Consider the following 9,383-nt stretch of genomic DNA (forward strand, 5'->3'; position numbering starts at 1 on the left):
GGTTCGATTATTCTATTTTGTTGTTTGATTCGTCTGATTTCGTCAATTGTCTAATGTTAGTTAGGTTTTTAATCGACGATTTGATGATCGATTATGGATTTGCACGATATGGCTGGGATGACAAAAAGAAGTCTATGGTGAGTATTCAAGTTATTTATCATATTAAACCATGTTGATAACTTTACTTTTAATCGTTTATTATTGTTGAGATTGGCCGTGTATAATTTTGATCTTCCTTTTATGTGAACATTGGTTGTTTTGCTCTATTTTTAACAACCCGGAGAAGTACGCAGTCATAAGAACTTTAGACGGAAGGAAGTTCAATGTGACTGATTTAGCGAGTGACACTTTTGATGCACATTAATTAATAGGTTTGTAGGGATCCAAGATGGGGCCGTTGCTTTGAAAGTTTTAGTGAAGATCCTAATATCGTACGAGAAATGATTGAGATCATACCAGGACTTCAAGGGGAGATTCCTATCAATGGTCGAAAAGGTGTTTTTTTTGTTGATGGACAGTAAGTTTTCAAGAAGTTGTTTCCACGTCTCAATTGCTTTTTTGGTCTGATCGAATGTTTTTTTTTTGTTTATGCGTTAAATTACTGTTTGGTGTTACAGAACAAAGATTGCATCTTCGGCCAAACACTTTGTTGGCGATGGTGGAACGACAAGAGGCATCAACGAGAACGATACAGTCATAGATTTTCATGGTTTGTTGAGCATTCATATGCCGCCTTATTATCATGCAGTTAGGAAGGGTGTTGCAACGATCATGGTTTCTTACTCTAGCTGGAATGGAGTCAAAATGCATAGAAGCAAAGAACTTATAACTGGATTCCTCAAGAACATTCTCAAATTCAGATTAAAACTGATCACCTTTATGCATCTTTAATCACAAGATTTTACTTTTGTTTACAAAAATAAAGAATCTTTAATGTTTTCTTGAATGTTTTGAAGGGATTTGTGATATCCGATTTTTAAGGTATTGACAAGATGACCGATCCACCTCATGTTAACTACACTTAGTCTATACAAGAAAGTGTTGGTGCTGGCATAGACGTGGTTAGTTTAATTCTATTTATAATGTGCAAACACATTTTTAATTTAATTGTGGGTGTGTTTAAGTTTCTTATTGTGTCAAACTGTTGCAGGTCATGGTTGGATACAACTACTTTGAGTTTATCGACGGGCTAACCTATCTCGTGAACAACAATTATATCCCAGTGAGTCGGATTGATGATGCAGTAAAAAGAATTTTACGAGTGAAGTTTGTGATGGGGCTGTTTGAAATCCGTTAACTGATTTAAGCATGGGAAATACCTTGGAGAACAGGTTAAGACCGATCGATTTTCTTTGTATGATCAAGCAATATATGAACCGATAATTCGACATTTTTTTTGCTGATAATTAAACAGGGTCACCGAGATTTGGCTAGGGAAGCGGTAACAAGTAAAACAACAAATGTAGTCTACAAGGAAGTTTTTTCCGGCATTTGAATAGTTTTTTGTTTTTTTTCTTCCAATGTATGCGTTTGTACAAAATATTATATTTCAAATTAAATAATATGGTTTTGGATGAAGCCGCGCATCGCGCGGGCATTAACCTAGTATAAGTATAAAAATGAACAATCCACATGGCAAACCTAGTTATCAAGATAAGCGTATAAACAGGCATGTGAACAAACAAGTCAACCCAAGGTTTAACGCAAGTATGAATGAATAACTTAACATGACCTCACGTTCTCGAACGGTGCGTTACTCCTATAGCACTATACATGTTAAGGGTAGGCTCGTACGAAGTTAATGACAAGTTTACCACAAAACGAACAACCCCAGATTAATGAATCAAGTATAACATTTTAGCAAGCATGTATTGTATTGTTTGTATGATTGCATAAAAGTATGTATGTTGAGTGTGTTTTGTATATGTAAACATGTTGCACCCAAAAAGTGTAAAAACCGTAAAAAGGGCGTCGAGTATACTCATAATATTGCAAAGCTTTCCGATCATCCGAGAGTAATGAGGTGTTTGAGAATGGGGATTTGAAGGTATAAGGTCATTCGGGGTTTATGGTGTAGTTGAATTCGAATTTAAGGTACGTAAGTGTGTAGTATAAAAATATGATACAAGCAGAAAGTATATTCTGTCCAAGCACTCGTTATGACACTGAGTTTCTGTGATTTCACGGGTCCTGATTTGCCCGTCAGAATCAGTAACAAGGGAAGCGGAAACAGAATAAACGGAAAACCAAAATACGATCTTTTCGGGCGAGAGACTGTCTGGGACGAAAGGGTCGTTCGTACGAAAGGGCCATTCGTACAAGACGGTCATTCATACGAAAGGGAATATTTGTGGACAGATTCTCGTTTTGAACATTTTAACTATTAAGCAGTTACGTTCGTGATTTCTGTTAAGTTTATTAGTTATAATATTAGTATATTACAGTCCGGTATAATCAGAAGATTCATACTTTTAAACCTCGTTAAAGTTCACCAAAGCACAAATCAGTTAACTTAGTTAACCAACCGGTTGGTCATGATTACATAATGGAAATAACAGAATGTAAAGTTAACCAACAACCGAACAATGTACAACCCAGGTGTGCCAACATTACATAGAAAGAATTAACTAAGTGTCGGAGGCTGGACGGGGTTCACTCGTTCTAGGTCTAGGAAGTTGCTTGGGTGTTCGTTTTACGAGTTTAAGTGAGGTGGTGGATCTAGATTGGAAACCAAGGTTCCCATAGAACACATACTAATGTTCCAGAATCCACTATATTGAAAATAAAGATCTGGTCCATCATTTAAAACTTAGAATCGTCGAAACTTGGGAAACAACTGCATTCGTACGAACTAGGAGTTCCCTTTCGTACGAGAGGGATGTCCCCTCTCGTACGAGTGGGCCTGCCATTCGGACAACTGTGACTGTTTCCTAGGTAAATCAGCTCGGTTTTGTTTGAATTGATTACCTACTCTACTGGAATTGGCTCAATCTTGAATCCATAGCTATTGACTTAGCTTGTGAGCTCGAAGAACCTCAGATCCAGCCGAGTTCGCAGTCGGAAAGTTTGTTTAAAATGGTTTTGTAAGATTACTTCACCTTCGACTTGGTCCTCAACTGATTTTGAGAGTTTATACTAGCTGCCATGGCAGATCTGGAAAACCAAGTGAAGATTCGTGAAGAATCTTGTAAAAAGTATGATGAAAAACAAAGAAAGGTAGAAGAAATAAGATGGAATCAGTTGTTTTGAGCTAGATACTTACTTAGAAGTGATTGAGATGAGTTCTAGATGAGTAGTCCGAAGTTGGTTTGAGAGAGAATTCAGAAGTTGAAGATTTGGAAGTGAAGGAATGGAATTTATAGGCGAGGAGGGCAGTTTGGGACGAATGCACTTCGGACGAATGTGCCAGGCCCAAAGGCCCAATGTCCAATTTTGTTTGAGCTTGTCGGTTTTAAGCGTTTTAAGCGTAAGTGCATTGTATAAGTGTTGTGCATAAATAAAGAAATGTATAAATGTATTTTGCATGTATAATAATTAATAAGTATGAATACGCATGAATTTGTATGTAAATGGCATCAAGTATGTATGTAACACGAATAATCGATAAGTACTTATGAATAATGAATAACACAAATATATAAAAGATAGAATTTTCATTATGATTCAAGTCTCGGATTACAATGTTTGGAATGAAATGTGAATACAAAGGAATACAAGTTTCCATAAATGGAAAGTACAATGAATTTGCTAAATAAGGAAAGCTACAAGAAGCGAGGCGTTAGAGTTATATTGTTGTTTTATGTTGTTTTGTTAGAAGAAATATAGTTATAGAGATGATAAAAAGGTTTGAAATTTTATGTCTTTTGATGTTTCTTTGGTTGTTCTTGACTTTAAAAGGGTAATTTTGTTGTTTAGATGATTTTTTGGTTGTTACAACTTATAAGACACAAGTAATCAATAATTACTAGGGCTTGAAAAGTAAAATTGAAACTTATGGAGCGATTCATATGTTTAGTACTTTAGTCTTGTTTTATGAACTTATGGACCGATTTATATGTGATAGGAATCATGAGTGGGGAAGTTATGGCGTGAGTTCTTTTGTTTTACATGACCCGACCTTAACCGATCCGATATGAACCGAATTTTTTTTATACCAAGGAGGCTAAGATCTTTAAAAATATTCTGTATTACCATGAAAAAATTCCTAGATCTACCGTTGGATGTAAACTGATAGGTCAATATTGTTAGTAGTGACCAAGTAAAAGAATATTTAGGTGTGTTCGAGATTCCTTACCATTTATATAATTGCTTACGGTATAATCAGAAGTATCAAAAGTAACTAGGATCGTTCGATTAGCTCATCAGTACTGCTCATGGTTGCAACTCAGATCGTAGTTTTACTCGAGCTAATTCGGATCGTATAAATATTTGAGCCAAGTTTGAACTTTACATGTTGTTATTGCATTTGCTCAAGTAACTTTTTAGCCTTGAATTTTCTTCATTTCTTATATATTGGTAGTTTTAATACTCTGTTATACGAGACCTGTATGATTTAATTGTTGTTATTTGTTAAATTGTTATATGTTACTTGTATAATTTAGTATTGTTGTTAAATTGTTATTGAGTCTATTTACTAATGTAAAAGTTGTCAAAAATGTCACACCCTAACCACGTAAAACATCAAATCGTGGCGGAAACGTCGGGGAGTGTTGTAACAGAATTATTGTTCCACAACCAAGGTAATTAAAATAATATTTTATTCATCACCCAAGGGTGGAATACATCGTTTGAAACAAGAACCAACATGTTACATTGTCTTAAAACCACAGAATTAAGGAGTACATAACGTAATTAAACTAAGTCTAGCTCTGTTTTATGTCACTAAGGCCCAAGTCCACCCTAGCGTGTCACGATCATCCTATGCATTAGCTCCTGAAACACATGTGAAAATAGGTACATCAGCATAAAAATGCCTGTGAGTAACATAGGTTTTATGAAAATAGGATTCATGACTTAGGTTTAAGAAAATGTTTAATGAAAACTTGTCATGAATCTAGTTTAAGTGTTTGCTTATAAAATGTTTGAAAAGCGATAACAAATCAGTTAATATGTATGTATAAAAGAATGATGTATGGTTAAAAGAATAACCAAGTAAAAATAAGTTGTATGGAATAAATTGTTTTGTAAAACAAAGTCTTATGAAAAATATGTTATTTGCAAAAATGTATAAGTCCAAAATTGAATGATTTAAATAACGGTATGTCATGTAATATAATACAAGCACTTATATATAGGAAGTACCAGCGGCGTATCCACCATGCTTGTAGCATACTACACACATATCGTTACTTAAGTCACTTAAACAAACCACCAAAGCATATAGTTCATGTTCAAACCAATCATCAAATGTTCTTGTCTAAACCATTGTCAATGTTTAAAACCCAAAATGTAGTCATGTAGTTAAGTGTAAACAAAAGTTATGTATGGTAAGTAACAAAATGAGAATACTTAACCATAAGTAAAAAGGAACAAAACAAAGTATTCTGAATAAATCAAAAAATTATGTTTTGCCAAGTAAAAGCTTGTTTTATTGATACAAACATTTATGTGGTAAGTTAACGCATTACATTCAAGCCTTGAGACAGCAGGATAACCTTAGAGTAAAGGTTATCAAAGTAAAATGTTTTCGGATTCAGTCATTCCTTTCATCCAAACCAACCCAGGATGTCAGGAACGGGATTTGTCAAGTCCTATGGTACCATTACTTACTACCGAGCGGCGTAGCTAATGTTAATGAATGTAGTAAAGAACCGTTTATGCAAACCAAATGTCATACCAAATGTAAACAAGTTATGTGAAAACAATGTACTAAGTATGCTAAGTAAACATACAAAGCAGAAAAGTCATGTAAAACAATGTGCTAATATGCCATGTAAACATATATAGCAAAATAATGTAATGTAAATCAATGTGCTAGCATGTTAAGTAAACATACATAGCAAAACATAATGAAATCATGTACTAATAGTGTACTAATGAACATAGCAAGTATAAGTTGTGAAAACATGGAAAGCATGAAAGTAACAAGTAGGCACATGTGTTTCACCCCAAAATGTTTGGAAAACAGTAAAAGAGGGGACTATGTACTCACTTGTGATTGCTTAGAAGTCGTAGGATAACCACCAAGCAATGCTAGAAGATCACGGAATCAAACGGCACCTATATAGGTATCTACATTAATAAACGGACCTATCGGAGGATCGGGTAGTACGAGGGTTCGTAAACCAAATAAGTAGGGGAACTTATGTAACATGGTTTAACAAAGCCTACGTACTAAAACGAAACCTATCCTAAGTGCTTTTGACCCGTTACGACCCGCTTAGGTAGCTTATGCTACTTTAACGCGTCGTTCGCGTAAAACGCGTTCAGAAAGCCTAACTAGTCCTATGACAAGTAAGATATGCCTTAACATGCTTAATATTGTTGCTAAATCAATTTAGATGTCAAAAATTATGTTACATAGGCTTAAAAATGGATTTTGGCGCAAAAAGGGTATTTTGGTAATTTACCTAACGCATAAGAACTACTTATCATACAACTACTTAAACGTCGTGACCATAAGGTATAACCTCGGAAGGTTATTCCCTACACAACTATGGTCACCTAAAATGTTTGGTCGGATCCTAATGATCGACCAAATGGGTCGGGTTCGTAAGCATAAGCGATTGATTAGATCGCTTACCTTTACGACCCTAAACAAGCACAAATCTAAAAGCGACGAGCTAAACATGCTAGAACATGTTTAGTAAAGTTAGAAAACAGGTTTGGTATTAAAACAAACGGTTTTAATACCCTAGAGTAGTTTGGTTACAAAATACGTGAGAAAACGCATTTTGGCCGAAACTACGACTCGTCACTGAGCCTAGATAACGTGGTAATCAGTAGGTATAGTCGCTAGGGACTATAACCATCGTGATTACGCTCATGTTATGAAGTTCAAACGAACTTCGTATTGACCATAAACTGGTCAATGCAGAAAGTCAAACGCAGTTTGACTTTAACGCTAAAACGAACGAAAAACGCGAAAGAATACTTACAGAAGGTCCCCGCAAGATTGATATTCCAAGTATTTCTCAGGTATGAAGTGTTCTACACTTCAACTTAGAGAAAATCTCAGAATTCAAGTGGGGAAAGAATGAAATAGGTGGGGGTATTTATAGTTTTCGCATAACCGTTAGGATCGTTTATCAAAAACCGAGCTTCAATCTTAGCCATACACCTCATGCCCACTGATTTATGAAACCATGGGACCTTAAAACCAGCCCATAGGAACCTTAAAACCATTTGCAAAACCAAGGAGCAGTTGGGTTTTATTAAAAATGATTTCTGCTGAACTGGGACCTGCTTACGGACCGTATGGAGTAGGTCTTACGGTCCGTAAGGACCTTGCAGGTCTGATACTTTCCAGAAATTGCAAAATGGTCCCTGCACTTGAGAAACATGCATTTCGGCCCATTTTTGACACGTTTAAGCCCCGTTAACCCCATTTCAAAGATCAAAAATGAAGTTAAAGTATAGGGAACTTAAAATGTGCTCAAAAATATCTCGGATGTCGGTTCGTTTGGCCGTACGATCGCGATGTTTGCTTAATTACGACGGAATGCGCATAAGCGCGAAAAACGATCCAAATTGCGCGACGAATGGATTTTTAACAAACCAATCATTAAAACATAATATTTTAATGATTACGTAAATTTTTGGATGTCCGGATGTATCCAGAACGTAAGTTATGCGCGAAAATGCAAACTTATGCACTTTTTGACGCTTTTAGTCCCTGAATGACCCAAAAGTTTATTTTAGTACACCGAACCCCTCAAAGCCTATTTCTAAGCTATGTAAAGGATATTTAGGGTGTGTTTAACTTATGATCATGTTCCGGAATGTTCGTTACAGTTCAAATCGGCATACTTTCGCAGTTTGTCAATTTTAGTCCCTGTAAGCGAATTAACTGGATTTTGCCATACCAAAGCCTTCAAAACTTATTTCTAAGTTATGTAAAGGTTATTTAAGGTATGTTAAGCATAAATTGATGTTCCGGAGTATTTGTCGTGTTTAACTGATTACGTTTTCGCACCAGTTTGCGTATAATTCTCCAGAAAGTGATATAGAGTTTGAAATCGAATAAAAGTCAAAACATGAAAAACATCAAACATAAACAAACAAACATAGGGATCAAATAACTTTATTTCATTGATAACTGAACTGTTTACAATGATTACAAGCACAGATGTCATAGTCTCCCCTACTTGTGGAAATTTCGCCCCGAAATTTGTTTAGAGGAAACTCGTGAGAATAGATGTGGATACTTCGCCTTCATTTGATCTTCACGTTCCCAAGTAAACTCAGTTCCACGTTTAGATTCCCAGCGAACTTTAACCAACGGAATACGCTTGCGTTTAAGCCATTTGACTTCACGATCCATAATTTCCACAGGTTTCTCAACTAAATGTAGTGTTTTATCAACACGGATTTCGTCAAGTGGTATGTGGAGGTTCTCATCAGCTAAACACTTTTTGAGATTGGATACGTGGAAAGTTGGATGAACATTTCCAAGTTCGGGAGGTAATGCAAGTCTGTAGGCTACCTTACCGATTCTTTCAACGATCTTGAATGGTCCAACGTATCTAGGTGCAAGTTTTCCTTTCTTTCCAAATCTGATCACACCTTTCCAATGTGAGACCTTAAGTAATACACGATCACCGACTTGGAATTCTAAGGGCTTGCGTCGTTGGTCCGCGTAACTCTTTTGACGGCTTCGAGCTGCCTGTAAGTTATCACGAACTTTCTTAACCTTGTCAGTTGTCTTTAGAATGAGGTCAGGTCCAGTAAGCTGAGCCTCACCTATTTCATTCCAGCAGACCGGTGAACGACATTTTCGACCATAGAGAGCCTCGAAAGGAGCCATGTTGATGCTGGAGTGATAACTATTGTTGTAGGAGAATTCAATCAATGGAAGATGTGAATCCCAACTACCACCAAAATCGATCACACAAGCTCTAAGCATATCCTCCAAAGTCTGGATTGTTCTTTCAGTTTGGCCATCTGTTTGTGGATGATAAGCTGTGCTCAGATTGAGTTGGGTCCCCATAGCAGATTGCATGGTTCTCCAAAATCGAGAAGAGAAGCGAGCATCTCTATCAGAAATAATGTTCAAAGGAACACCATGTCGAGATACAATTTCATCCACATAGATTTTAGCCAGATCTTCAGCAGATAGATTCTCACGGATCGGCAGGAAATGCGCTGACTTTGTAAGACGATCAACAACTACCCAAATGGCATCGTGACTTTCTTAGTGCGCGGGAGTTTGGTAATGAGATCCA

This window comes from Helianthus annuus, chromosome 4 (genome assembly GCF_002127325.2).
Source record: "Helianthus annuus cultivar XRQ/B chromosome 4, HanXRQr2.0-SUNRISE, whole genome shotgun sequence".
NCBI lineage: Eukaryota > Viridiplantae > Streptophyta > Magnoliopsida > Asterales > Asteraceae > Helianthus > Helianthus annuus.